This window comes from Pristiophorus japonicus, chromosome 23, assembly GCF_044704955.1.
Source record: "Pristiophorus japonicus isolate sPriJap1 chromosome 23, sPriJap1.hap1, whole genome shotgun sequence".
NCBI classification, from domain to species: Eukaryota; Metazoa; Chordata; class Chondrichthyes; family Pristiophoridae; genus Pristiophorus; species Pristiophorus japonicus.
The window spans coordinates 10,041,587-10,057,085 of record NC_091999.1 but is presented as its reverse complement, the minus strand read 5'-3'; positions in this window follow the sequence as shown (position 1 = coordinate 10,057,085).

Sequence of the window (15,499 nt, the reverse complement as noted above, 5' to 3'; positions counted from 1 at the left end):
AGATTACTGAGCTAACGATCAGCAAGGCAGTGATCTCAGACACCGCCGTGTATTTCTGTGCCATGAGCCCCACACTGGTGCAGAGATATAGCGGATCCCGTACAAAAACCCACTCTGGGAGTTCCAGTTAATGCTCACAAGAGGGCGCTCTCACGCTGATAAATAGAAGCGACAATTCAGCCTCCACAGTGAGATTCACAGGGGTTCTCTTAAAATTTATATAAAACATAATTCTTGACATTCGCCGGTGGAATTATATTAGCTAGTGATTTTAAAGCGCATTTAAAATAGAAATACACTGCGCAAATCATCTGTGGCACATTTTCTTTCAATGCCCTTTCCGTGCATGCCTGTGCCATCTCACCCCTTGTCGACAATCTTTATCCATAATTATTTCATATCTCTTCTTCCTTTTTTTAGTTGAATGATGTAAGACCTTTGCTTCAGCTTCTCTCTCTGTTTGTCTCAATGTGGCAATTTCTCTGACACTCTATTTCATTGCCTCTCTTTTTCACTATCTCTGTGTCTCTCATCTCCATCTAATTCTCAATGTATGTATGTCATTCTCTCCATGTCTTTGTATGCCTATCTTCCGTTTTGTCTGTCTCTCTGTCTCTCACTGTGTCCCTTTTTTTGTATCTCTCTCTCGCTCTCTCTCTCTCTCTCACCGTACTTATCTCTGTCTCTCTCTCTTTCTCAATCTCACATTGTTTCACTCTCTCATTATCTCTCACTCCCTTCCCTTCTGTTTATTTCAATCTGTTTCTTTATCTACTTCTCTCCATCTGTCTCTCCCTAAATATCTCGTTTTACGTTACATTAGTACCTGTCTGAATTATGAGTGCACTAAACCAACTCTCTGTTTATATTACTCTTGGCACTGTCATAACGATAGTTTGAGGCAAAGAAAATGATGTGTTAAGGTGTGTGGTAGTGTGCTGGTTCTGCTACTCAACAAATAATCCCTAGGTGTGAGCTAATAATCTAGAGTGCACTCGTTCACCTTCTACTATGGTATTTAGAAATTTGATTTCAGATCTTTACAAGTAAATAAGACGAAGTTTTCTGCAAAAGTGAACGTGAAACTCGGAATTTGGTAAAACCCAAACTACATCACTAATGCCCTTTATTAGGAAGGGAAACTGCTACCTTTTCTGGCTGTGTCCCTTATGGGACTCCGGCGCCATATACAACGAGATTCTTTCTTGGCTGTTCGGTTAAGTGGCCCAGTAAGCCACTTAATTGTACCAAATGGGGGCAAAGAGCAGAAATGCAGTAGTCTAAGAAAAATGACCACCATGAACTTATCAAGGGGAATCTGGGGAATGGGCAATAAATGTCAGGCTCCTCAGCGACCTCACGAGAATTAATAAAAAAGGGAAACATAAGAACATAAGAAAATAAGAAATAGGAGCAGGAGCAGGCCATTTGGCTTCTCGAGCCTGCTCCATTCTAAAAGGTCATGGCTAATCTGATACTGGCCTCAACCCCACTTCCTCATCAATTCCCCATAACGATTGACGCATTTATCATTCAAAAATCTGTATCTCTCCACATTAACTGGGATATAGTTTCCTGCTATCTGTCTCTCTCCTTTCTTCAATATGGGAATCAAAGTTGTGGTTTTTCAGTCCACTGGGACCTCGCCAGAATCCAGAGAAAGTTGGTAGATAACAATGATTGGATCCACTTCTCAGCAGCCACCTCCTTTAAGACCGTAGGATGCAGACCATCTGGTAAATGGGACGTATCCACATTTAGTCCCATTCGTGTGCTGTAGAGGCAATGGCATTTATTTATGTATGCTGCCAGAGATTGGCAGTAGATTTTTGCAATGATGGAAAGGCTTTAGCGGATGAATTACCTACAGCTATATTCCTACTGCTTTATTGTATTGGGATACAGAAATAAATAAAATCAATATTGTCTACATTTTCAAAATTACATTATATAATAACATGTTCTCCTTTAGGATAACTGATCCTACTTCACAATATTGATTATCAGCCAATATGAGTATTTGCTGTTAAACAACGCACTGAATGAAGACATACTTAAAGAGTTAAATTTAATTTTATTCCCATTCTTATTCTTATTCAAAGTCCCATTTAGTATCAAAACTAACAGAAGCAACTCAGGCGGCGTGAGGCTCTTTCAAGAGCTGATATTCCGCAGTAACAGCCCTGAGTCAGGGGTCAGAGACCGCACCAAACGGGACTCGTATGTTCTGCAGCAAACGGCCCGTGACCCCTGACCATGAATCAATGGGAGAAACAGCCAATCATGGCGCTGTAACGTGGAAAAGAGTTGTGGCGTCATCCACTGCCGGGCACACCGCCGGGCAACATTTTGTGACGTACAGTCCGCCATGTTTGTGTGACGTAACACGTTGTGAATGGCTTCCGTAAATGTAGCTAAAATGGCTCGATTGAAACACGTCAATTTACACAAAAATAAATTCTGTATCTTAATCGATAAAAGAGAAATATACAGTTGTCACTAGAAAGGTTGGTGAGGTGTGTATGTGTGAACATTTCTCCCAGAGTACACCTCTGTCACAGATAGCGGCTTTTCTCTGCCGATGTTAATTGTAGGATCCGCAGCCCTCCATGGCCCTGAAGTCAACCGAGTGAATCCGGCAATAGATACATTTTTGTGGTGAGAAAATCAATTCTTTACACAGAAGCAGCTGACACTATGGAATAACTGCACGAGTTATGTCACTAGGTAAATTGGATATGAGTCTCGAAAGAGGATTTTAAAGGGTATGAAGAGCGAGACGGCAATTGCAGACTTGATGGGCTTATTCACTCCCTAAAACTTATCGAGCCCTGTGTCAGCGGGAACAGGACAGACAAATAGATGAGATTAGAGTGGAGGGAGGCCCCGGATATGGAGTGTCGGGGAAGAGGGATTGGGGCAGAGACATAATTTAATCATCATTTGCCCCGATTCCCAAACAATTCCTTCCACCTCCTTCGTAAGAGTTGTTAATTTTCCCTTCCCTTAACCAACTGTCCTATTGCACCACAGGAGATATCATGCGTGAACTCGAGGAGTTTAGAGGAAAAGGAGTGCCGAAGCAGCAAAAACTCCGAACGGCACTCAGGTCTGATTAGAAACATGTGGATATTTCCCCCTCGCCGGGAGGCAGTGGAGGAATCCGATGAGGTGTGCAGTGAAACTTAAGGGAAACAGGGAGCACAGGTCTGAAGGACAATGGTGGAAAAACAAAGATAGCGTTTAGTGTAATGCAAACAGAGAGAGGGTTTAGTGTAATATAAACAGAGACATGGCCGGGTGTAATATAAACAACAACAGGATCTAATGTAATATCAATAAAGACATGGTCTAGTAGAGTAACAACTGAGACAGAGCTTTGTATAATATAAAAATATACATGTCCTTGTGCAGTAAAAGCTGATGCAGGGCCTAGTGTAAGATCGACACACCTGTCTGTTTATGACACACTGAAGTATAATTTTGGATTGAAGAATTGTTACCCTCCCCCATCGGATCTTGCAGTGACATTGGACCATGAAATAGAGAAATACCTGGTGTTCACTGTAAGTCTCTTGTCCCACTCCGTAACACCTATTGTTTGTGAATAGACTCTTGCCCTAAATACAATACTACGTGCGGTGATTAGACACAGAAGTGTTTCCGGGAATCCCCAGCTGTCACCCGTGAAACCGTGAAACTGTCTGATCTGTAAGTTTTGGAAAAATATCAGGTTTTGGAACACCATCAAGGGGCGCCAGGACGTAGAGGGAATCCGCACTGTGAAACATTAATTGTCAGTTTATAAAGAACACTGCTGCATGATTATTTTGGATTATTATTATGCCAGGTTATTATTGTTATTATTTACTTAAGATTATGACTGTAACTTCTGCCATTGTATTGTACTGGTTTTGCTGTCTCGCTATTTACATTAATTCGGAAATTTCATGTTTCAGTTCTTGACTGTGTGCAGGTCATCAACAGAAATATGCGTTCATTTGCCTAAACTAGATGGACTTCACATTAATAATAGCGCTATTCATACCTATGTAATGTTAATTTCGTAAAAATGGAAGTCATTCGATATTACTAATCATCCAATATGCAGACCAAACACAGAAATTACATGAATCAAAGGTGATTAATGTTTCACTCTTGACGATTAAACTGAATGTTGAATCAAAACACTATCAACATAAATTCCTCATCAATATTTCATATAAAACAATATCACACAGGAACAACATGGGTTAGATAGAGACTAACGCTCCTTTTATACTGTCCCACCAAAAACTCCCAGGACAGATCCAGCACGGGTTAAGATAGAGAGTAAAGCTCCCACTTCATTGGCCCACCAAACACTCCCAAGGCAGGTGAAGCACAGGTTATATACATAGTAGAGCTCTCTCTACACTGTCCCATCAAGCAATCCCGGGACAGATAAAGCATGAGTTGGATGCAAAGTAAAGTTCCCTCCATACTCTCTCATCGAACACTCGCAGGACAGGTACAGCAAACTTTTGATTCAGAGAAATCTCCCTTCACACTGTCCCTTCAAACACTCCCAGGGCAGTTACAGCCCGTGTTAGATACAGAGTAAACCTGCCTCTACACTGTCCCATCAAACAGTGCGAGGGTAGCTACAGAACGGGTTAGATGCACAGTAACAAGCTCCCCCCCATGCACCCCCCCACCCCCCACCCCCGCCGACCCCCGTCCCCCTCCCCCCACTGTACTATCCAAATAAAGAATTCCAGGGCAAGCACGCACGGGGTAAGTTAAGCTTCTGCCTGGATCAGATATAATTTTGGTGAAATTGTGACAACAAAACTTGCATTTCCAACTAAACAATGAATCTTTAGTTTAATCTGTTAAAACTAATAGCACTGATGACGTCCTTTACTTATCTGAAGTAACCTCTTGCTGATTGTACTTGTATCACACTGGATTCTGACGCCCGTGGTCTCCTCAGTCCCCGCGATGAGTCACCTCTTTGTTTTACCATGTCTCACTGCAGTTCAATACACCATGGCATCGGACAGACCCGCCAAGTTCATGGTGAGAGTGGTGGAGAATTTCAAAAAGGTCCATAGACACTTTAAACCGGAGCTCAACTCTTTCCTTCCTGAAGGTGGAGCTGGGATACGAAGGAGACTGATTGTGAAATGTCGGTACCACAATACAATGACATTTGTAGCAGATGTAGTTTTGTGATGAAGCAATATGATTTGTCTTTCGGTTTCCCGATACACCGATATTTCAAATCTCATCGAGTGACAAGGAGCTGCTGCCAAAGCAGGAATAAGAATTAAACTGAAGATACATGCAAGGAGAATGCAATAAAATGGTGGATATGAGAAGACTGGACTTATCTATCTATCTATCTATCCATCTATCTATCTATCTATCTATCTATCTATCTATCTATCTATCTATCTATCTATCTATCTATCTATCTATCTATCTATCTATCTATCTATCTATCTATCTATCTATCTATCTATCTATCTATCTATCTATCTATCTATTTATCTATCTATTCACTCTGTATTGTACAACCAAACATAGAAAACCTTAGTTAATACGGTTCGATGCACTATGTTGGTAGTTACAGCTGTAAGATGTCGTAATTATAACCAGGTGGATGTTTAAACATGTGAACGTACATTTCTGAACAACACCGGCATTTTTCAAGGACTTGATTTGGGAAAAATTTGTGGTGCAGCGGAAAGACGACAACAAACAAGATACTGTGCAGCGGGAGCCGCTCTTCCCTTCACCCTGTCTGCACCACACATTGATACACTCCGGCATCTCTGGCAGCGGTGCCATCTATCGAGATGGTGTTGGACTTCCTCACTCGGTCAAAGAACATTTTGTAGCGCCCTGTGGTCTCATTCCCCTTGTATATGGACCCGATAAATGTTGGCAGCCCTGTCAGTACTTGTTTGTACCAAGCTGCGGTATCCATAGCACCAAAGGAGAGCCGGCAGTCCAGTTCAGCCCGTTGTCATTCCCGGGACACCACATGCTGAGCATGTGAGCTCCGATCCTCGCAAAGAACGGCTATGAAAAAAACAAACTCACTCAACAAACACAAGGTAATAAGAAATTGCTAAATCCAAGGCGTCTGATCGGATAAATAAATCCACATACATCAACAACACCATTACTCGAACTGGATAGTGGTCCTTGCAGAGGTTGCGGAGGAAGGTTGCAGGGAACATTAAAACGGACTGCAAAAGCTTCTATAGATATGTAAAGAGAAAAAGGTTAGTAAAGACAAACGTAGGTCCCCTGCAGTCAGAATCAGGGGAAGTCATAACGGGGAACAAATAAATGGCAGATCAGTTGAACAAGTATGCTGGTTTGGTATTCACTAAGGAGGACACAAACAACCTTCTCAATATAAAAGGGATCAGAGGGTCGAGTAAGAAGGAGGAACTGATGGATATCCTTATTAGTCGGGAAATTGTGTTGGTGAAATTGATGGAATTTAAGGCCGATACATCCCCAGGGTACTGATGGTCTGCATCCCAGAGTGCTTAAGGAGGTGGCCTTGGAAATATCGGATGGATTGTCAGTCATTTTCCAACATTCCATAGACTCTGGATCAGTTCCTATGGATTTGGAGAGTAGCCAATGTAACCCAACTTTTAAAAAAAGGAGTCAGAGAGAAAATAGGGAATTATAGACCGGTCAGCCTGACATCGATAGTGGGTAAAATGATGGAATCAATTATTAAGCATGTTATAGCAGCGCATTTGGAAAGAGGTGACATGATAGGTCCAAGTCAGCATAGATTTGTGAAAGGAAAATCATGCTTGACAAATCTTCTGGAATTTTCTGAGTATATTTCCAGTAGAGTGGACAAGGGAGAACCAATTGATGTGGTGTATTCGGACTTTCAGATGGCTTTCGACAAGGTCCTAAACAAGAGCTTAATGTGCAAAGTTAAAGCACATGGGATTGGGGGTAGTGTGCTGATGTGGATTGAGAACTGGTTGGCAGACAGGAAGCAAAGAGTAGGAGTAAATGGATATTTTTCAGAATGGCAGGCAGTGACTAGTGGGGTACCGCAAGGCCCTGTGCTGGGACCCCAGCTGTTTACATTGTACATTAATGATTTGGACGAGGGGATTAAATGTAGTATCTACAAATTTGCGGATGACACTAAGTTGGGTGGCAGTGTGAGCTGCGAGAGGATGCTATGAGGCTGCAGAGTGACTTGGATAGGTTAGGTGAGTCGGCAAATGCATGGCAGATGAAGTCAAATGTGGATAAATGTGAGGTTATCCACTTTGGTGGTAAAAACAGAGAGACAGACTATTCTCTGAATGGTGACAGATTATGAAAAGGGCAGATGCAACGAGATCTGGGTGTCATGGTACATCAGTCATTGAAGGTTGGCATGCAGGTACAGCAGGCGGTTAAGAAAGCTAATGGCATGTTGGCCTTCATAGCAAGGGGATTTGAGTACATGGGCAGGGAGGTGTTACTATAGTTGTACAGGGCCTTGGTGAAGCTTCACCTGGAATATTGTGTACAGTTTTGGTCTCCTAACTTGAGGAAGGACATTCTTGTTATTGAGGGAGTGCAGCGAAGGTTCACCAGACTGATTCCCGGGATGGCGGGACTCACATATCAAGAAAGACTGGATCAACTGGGCTTTTATTCATTGGAGTTCAGAAGAATGAGAGGGGATCTCATAGAAACGTTTAAAATTGTGACGGGACGGGACAGGTTCGATGCAGGAAGAATGTTCCCAATGTTGGGGTAGCCCAGAACCAGGTGTTACAGTCTAAGGATAAGTGGTAAGTCATTTAGGACTGAGATGAGGTGAAACTGCTTCACCCAGAGAGTGGTGTACTGTGGAATTCTCTACCACAGAAAATGGTTCAGGCCAATTCAGGAAATATATTCAAAAAGGAGTTCGATGTAGTCCTTACTACTAGGGGGATCAAGTGGTATGGCGAGAAAGTAGGAATGGGGTACTAAGTTGCATGTTCAGCCATGAACTCATTGAATGGCGGTGCAGGCTCGAAGGGCCGAATGGCCTACTCCTGCACCTATTTTCTATGTTTCTATGTTTCTATGACGATAAAGATGGACAAAAGCGGATCAATTACGGTCTGATTTCCACACTGGACCGCGCTGCCGAATCTGAGAATTTTAATGATGATGACGGGGTTGTGACGGGAGGGCTTTACATTCATCCCATACAGTGTGCCACTGATGGGCGACATTCTGACCAATCGGCCTATTATGCGATGTTGTGACCTGACGTCATTCCCAGTCCCAGGCACGGATTGGCTCTCTCTCAAAACAATTAACTCTTGAACCTGGAATGCCTCTGACAGCTATGTCTAACAACAGATTACATTGTTCACAAAGATTGATCTGTGTCGCATTTCAATCTGAAATAATCATCGCGAGCTTGGAATTATAGAATTTTACAGCTTGTTCCAAACTTTCTGTATCTGAACCCCTAAATTTTACTCGTCGTTTTCCTCCTTTAAGTGAATACTTATCTCATTACAGTAAGGTTCATATGGTTTCCGGTCTCGATGCAATTTTTTGATTGTGCTTTCAGTTCTGTATCAACGTGAAAACGCCTGACGGATAGGCGTGCCACCTGGTGTTGGTTTCGGATAAATGTGTATTTGTCGAGTTTGTCAAACAAAGTATTCTCTTCCAGAATTATTTGGATTGCTTTCCTATTTTTTTTTTACTGTGAAGAAGATGTTTATTGCAGGGAGAAATTAAACCCCCGCAAATCTAAATATTGTAGTCACTTCCATTTTCATTTATTTCATTTGAAGTGACACTAAATAATAAAACTGAAAACGCCATATACTGTTATACAAAGTTATTTCTAATTCATTCGCTGGATGCCTGCGTCGCTTGCAAGGCCAGCATTGATTGGCCATCCCTGATAGCTTCCGAAATGATTATTTAATAATATGACGCCATCATATTTGATGTATCCCAGTGAAATCACGGTTACTGAGTAAATCTGGCCCTTTAAAGTGGCTACCTCATTCACCATTACTTTAACCGTGTATATCTTTGTCAGGTGACACTAAATGATAATAATGCAATTCTGAATCTTTGTTTTCAAAGAGAGATGCAAGATAATGAGAATAAATATCCTGATCTCGATGATTGAGAGGAATGAAAGTTGTTGTACAGGATGTATCACCGTTTGTCTCAGAGTGCATCTTTGTGCAGATAAACAGCCCAGAGTCTGAATCCGCGGTTTTCCGCACAATGAAAATATTACAACCACTCTTTTTGTCAACAAACAAATCAAACCGTCCACTTTCGTCGGTTGTATTAGCCTGATAGGTGGAGATTGTAAATTCCGTTGTCCGGCCTGATAATTCCCGGTCTCACAAAACCCTATAGCTGCTGCTGGTGGTCACATCGCAATGAATTTGTTCTGACTGTCCCTCTGCCGCCGTCACCTGCTCGGTTTGGGATATTCCGTCCTCACAACGGACCCCTGCTAATAAAAGACAAACACGCAACATGTTCAACAGGTTTATTTTCCAATCCAGTCTTCTGAAGTCAGAATAGTTACATGGAAATAAGAATCTGAATGTCCCACTTCGACGTATTTTATTGCAAAATATTGGTTCTGAGAATTCTAGCGATATCGATTGTCTGAAAATATGTCTGTATGGTTGGTCAGATCGATAATGGAGGTTATAATTTGCCAGCGACTGGCAAAGGTGTCTGATCCTTATAACGTGATTCTTCTGTATCCAATAACCAGATTGCTGACGTGTTTCTCACCGACGCGCCAGATATTTGGTCGACTGTCACTTTGTAAACGTCAGAAGCGATTGGTGTCTGTTCAATATGGTGGGTCCTGGCAATCGGTCCGAAGCAATCCTATCACGCTGTGCCATTCTGCGTTCAAAACCTGCCCAGTCAAAAGGGATTAAAGCGTCTCTATTTCTGCTGGTGACTGGGGTGGTCCGTGTGTCAGACACATTCGCTGATCAGGCACCGGGGACTGCGGAATACATGGGGAGAAATTAACAGTACCGATCCCGATGAATAGACTCACCCACGCGAGACAGGAATACTAAAGATGATTATGGCAGATGTAACTTAATCTAGAAAAGTGTAAAGTATTGTACATGAGAAGGGACAATGAAGAGCATAAATACTTCACGAGTGGTGTCTCAATAGCTGGCGGTGAATTTAAAAGAGAGCGGGATAAATGCCCCACGTGTGCAAGGAATGCAGCGGAGAACCGGTGGGATATTTACCAGTGTCTCGAGTCATTATACAAGGGATGCTCGCATTGACAGGGTCAAACTGATTTAATATCTGTTGGCGCCGTTTGTTTAATTGCAGCATTCAGCTGTACAACACAGACAATACAAGTGTAAGAAAATTACTTCAATAATACCGTATCCTTTGGGAACAACGTAACTCGACTTCTCTATAAGAACTGTTATTTCCAGGCTCGCAAAAGGATTTCCAGAATAATTATTTTGGGTACAATTAACTTCATCACTGATTTGGGGTTACATTTTGAGGGTGAAATCAGATGTTGGATAATATAATACAAGATCAACACATTCTGAATTGTAATTAATAATGAGAAATATATTTATCGAAACTATCAACTTGAGTTGACAAGCTCATTTACAGTCAAGTAATGTGTGGAACTGTTCAACTGTAAGTGGACGATATAATATAAGTGACCATAAATCTGAGAGGTGAGGAGGAATTTTATGTTAATTTATATCAAAAACAAATCAGTCTTTATGTGCTGATAAAACGTGACCCGCGTGGGAAACAATGGTCAATCAGCGCCATCTGGTGGCAGGGCCCTCTTTGAGCTGAACTCGCAGACATTGTTCACTATTTGTGCTCTCACTGTGCCTATTTCATTCAGAATCACTCGCGGACGTCCCGACACGCGCTATACCCCTCCCCCCACCCGCATCAATTCTGAGCCCGGGGCCTTACTCACAGGTTCACATCTTGAGTCCCAGAGGCCTGTTTGTGCCGGGTACAGTGTGATATTCGGTTCAGATTGATACACAACAGCGCTGCCTTCTCCAGGATCTTGTCTCGGTGTAGATCCGCTGGTGGTTACTTTACACAAGCCGGAAGGATCCGACATGAAGCTGTACTTTACATTAGTGATTATCTCCCTGAATTTCTTACTCTCCACTCCCTGTGAGTGTGGTCACAAGCAGTAAGTCGGAAATATTTTACATCCTAAATGTATTTTATTTGTTTATATATTATTGCTATATGTTACGTTATATTGTATTTTATTACATTGTGTTATACTATGTTAAATTATGTTATATTGTATTAGGTTATATTATGTTATATTCTACTTTATTACGTTATAAAATTATATTATATTTTTACATTGTATTAATTATATGATATGATAATTTTATATATATTCTATTATATTATATCTACTTCTGATATGATATATTATATCATATGATATTATTTTATATCATATTAATATCTACATACCCCTCTTAGGTGCCACGGGCAGTGAAGGCGTATTGCAGTTTCCAAAGTCAGTGGTTTTAAATGAGGGAGATACGATATCTTTGACCTGCATCACGACAGTCGCAGGACCGATCCTGCAATGGTACAGACAATACCCGAGGTGAACCGTGCAGCACGTGGCAACTGGTACCAGCGATCAGAGCAGGATCAAGGCTCGGTTCAGTTCAGCAGAGAAGCGCAGTGCTCTGAATGTTCGTGACGCTTGAGCAACAGACGCCGCCATCTATTTCTGTGTGGTGAAGACACAGTGCAGCAAAGATTGACAGAGACAAAAAAAAACCTGCCGGGGGCCTAAAGACTCCTATCCTCTGCTGTTATCAGAGCGCTGGGTGATTTGTAACACTGTCCCTGTGAACGGCCTCTCATTCTCCCAATAAGGGAAGCCTGCTCCGGATCTCAGTTTATTCTTTCATATCAGACGAGAAGATTCAACATTTTATTAAAAATTTGCTATTTTCTTTCGCACTCTAAGAAGGGCTCCCCATGTACTGCCCATGTTCCTTGCTGATAATAGTCTTGATGCCCAGTGACTCGATGTTTAAATGCTCAGTATGTGTTTCATGGGTTATGTACACTCCATGAATTTTCATACTTCCTGTGTTTTGTTACAGGAACCAGGGGCGCAGACTCAGTGTCCTAGGATCCGTCTGAATTAATGGTTAGAAGAACAGACCATAATGCTCAGCTGCAGATTTACCCGATCCGACAGTTTGTCCTTTCTTTGCTGCGACATCAGCACTCCTGTAAGCTCCGCGATACTTCCAGAGGAGATATCACTCGGGGCAGGGTAATAATTCTCTGTATTTCCCATATCAGTTCTCTGCAGATTTGGACAAGGATAAGGACACGAATTCAATCATGTATTTCATCTAGCAACCTGACAGAATTTGTTCTCCGTCACTTTCTGATCAAACTTACCCCAGACAGAAAAGCACGAAAGATCACATGTTTGGAGGCAGTTTAGAGAATGTTCACTCGGTTGATTCCAGCAGATGATGCGGTTGACTTCTGAGGAAATGTTGATTAGGTTGGGCCTCTACTCATTGGATTTCAGAAGAATGAGAGGTGATCTTATCGAAAGATATGATTATGCGGGCCCTTGACAAGGTGGATGCGGAGAGGATGTTTCCACTGATGGTGGAGAATAGAACTAGGGGGCATGATCTTAGAAAAAGTGGCTGCCCATTTAAAACAGAGATGAGGAGAAATTTCTACTCTCAGAGGGTTGTAAATCAGTGGAATTCGCTGCCCCAGAGAGCTGTAGAAGTTGGGACATTGAATAAATTTGAGACAGAAGTGGACAGTTTCTTAAACGAAAAGGGGATAAAGGGTTATGGGGTGCGGGCAAGGAAGTGGAGCTGATTCCATGGTCAGATCAGCCATGATCTTATTGAATGGCAGAGCAGACTCGAGGGGCCGTATGGCCTACTCCTGCTCCTATTTCTTATGTTGTTATGTTCTTATGAAACGATAAACACATGCTGAGATTTATGTCAGGAGCTTTTGCTTTTATCTCATGCAGTAACTAACTGAACAGTAATTGACTGCCCGTCGTGCACACTGAGGTAAATTTACTTTCTACATTTGCTGGCAGCTGCCGATTATTGTCCTGATATTTCGACTCCCAATAGTGCGGATATTTTCTAATAATTGTGCTTGGAGGCTCTGCCAGTTTCTGCCGACACCATTGCACGATGTCAATATCCGGGGTTGTATATTCGCAATCTTACAGCTGAACAGCGTGCTGACACCTCTATTGTCATTGGAGACTGAGCTACTGGATTCGCACATAATCGCCTATGAAGAAAGGAGAACAGTAGAACAGGAGCTTACACAGTGTCGATTGCAATTTGTATCTATCAATTAAAGAAGGGTAACTTTGAAGGTATGAGGCGTGAATTGGCTAGGATAGATTGGCGAATGATACTTAAAGGGTTGACTGTGGATGGGCAATGGCAGACATTTAGAGACCGCATGGATGAACTCCAACAATTGTACATCCCTGTCTGGCGTAAAAAAAAAGGGAAGGTGGCTCAACCGTTGCTATCAAGGGAAATCAGGGATAGTATTAAAGCCAAGGAAGTGGCATATAAATTGGCCAGAAAGAGCAGTGAACCTGGGAACTGGGATAATTTTAGAACTCAGCAGAGGAGGACAAAGGGTTTGATTAGGGCAGCGAAAATAGAGTACGAGAGGAAGCTTGCAGGGAACATTAAGACGGACTGCAAAAGTTTCTCTACATATGTAAAGAGAAAAAGGTTAGTTAAGACAAACGTAGATCCCCTGCAGTCAGAATCAGGGGAAGTCATAATGGGGAACAAAGAAATGGCAGACCAATTGAATGTGTACTTTGGCTCGGTATTCACTAAGGAGGACACAAACAACCTTCCGGATATAAAAGGGGTCAGACGGTTTAGTAAGAAGGAGGAACTGAGGGAAATCCTTATTAGTCAGGAAATTGTGTTGGGGAAATTGATGGGATTGAAGACCGATACATCCCCAGGGCCTGATGGACTGCATCCCCGAGTACTTAAGGAGGTGGCCTTGGAAATAGCGGATGCATTGACAGTCATTTTCCAACATTCCATAGACTCTGGATCAGCTCCTATGGAGTGGAGGGTAGCCAATGTAACCTCACTTTTTAAAAAAGGAGGGAGAGAGAAAACAGGGAATTATAGACCGGTCAGCCTGACATCATTGGTGGGTAAAATGATGGAATCACTTATTAAGGATGTCATAGCAGCGCATTTGGAAAGAGGTGACATGATAGGTCCAAGTAACCATGAATTTGTAAAAGGTAAATCATGCTTGACAAATCTTCTGGAATTTTTTGAGGATGTGTCCAGTAGATTGGACAAGGAAGAACCAGTTGATTTGGTATACTTGGACTTTCAGAAGGCTTTAGACAAGGTCCCAAACAAGAGATAAATATGCAAAGTTAAAGCACATGGGATTGGCGTTAGTGTGCTGACATGGATTGAGAACTGATTGTCAAACAGGAAGCAAAGACGAGGAGTAAATGGGTACTTTTCAGAATGGTAGGCAGTGACTAGTGGGGTGCTGCAAGGTTCTGTGCTGGGGCCCCAGCTGTTTACATTGTACATTAATGATTTGGAAGAGGGGATTAAATGTAGTATCTCCAAATTTGCGGATGACACTAAGTTGGGTGGCAGTGTGAGCTGCGAGGAGGATGCTATGAGGCTGCAGAGTGACTTGGATAGGTTCGGTGAGTGGGCAAATGCATGGCAGATGAAGTATAATGTGGATAAATGTGAGGTTGTCCACTTTGGTGATAAAAACAGAGAGACAGACTATTATCTGAATGGTGACAGATTTGGAAAAGGGAGGTGCAACGAGACCTGGGTGTCATTGTACATCAGTCACTGAAGGTTGGCATGCAGGTACAGCAGGTGGTTAAGAAAGCAAATGACATTTGAGTACAGTAACAGGGAGGTGTTGCTACAGTTGTACAGGGCCTTGGTGAGGCCACACCTGGAGTATTGTGTACAGTTTTGGTCTCCTAACTTGAGGAAGGACATTCTTGCTATTGAGGAGGTGCAGCGAAGGTTCACTAGACTGATTCCTGGGATGGCGGGACTGACTTATCAAGAAAGACTGGATCAACTGGGCTTGTAATCACTGGAGTTCAGAAGAATGAGAGGGTATCTCATAGAAACGTTTAAAATTCTGACAGGTTTAGACAGGTTAGATGCAGGAAGAATGTTCCCAATGTTGAGGAATTACAGAACCAGGGGTCATAGTCTTTGGATAAGGGGTAAGCCATTTAGCGACTGAGATGAGGAGAAACCTCTTGAGCCAGAGAGTGGTGAACCTGTGGAATTCTCTACCACAGGAAGTTCTTGAGGCCAATTCACTAAATATATTCCAAAAGGAATTAGATATAGTCCTTACTACTAGGGGGATCAAGGGGTATGGC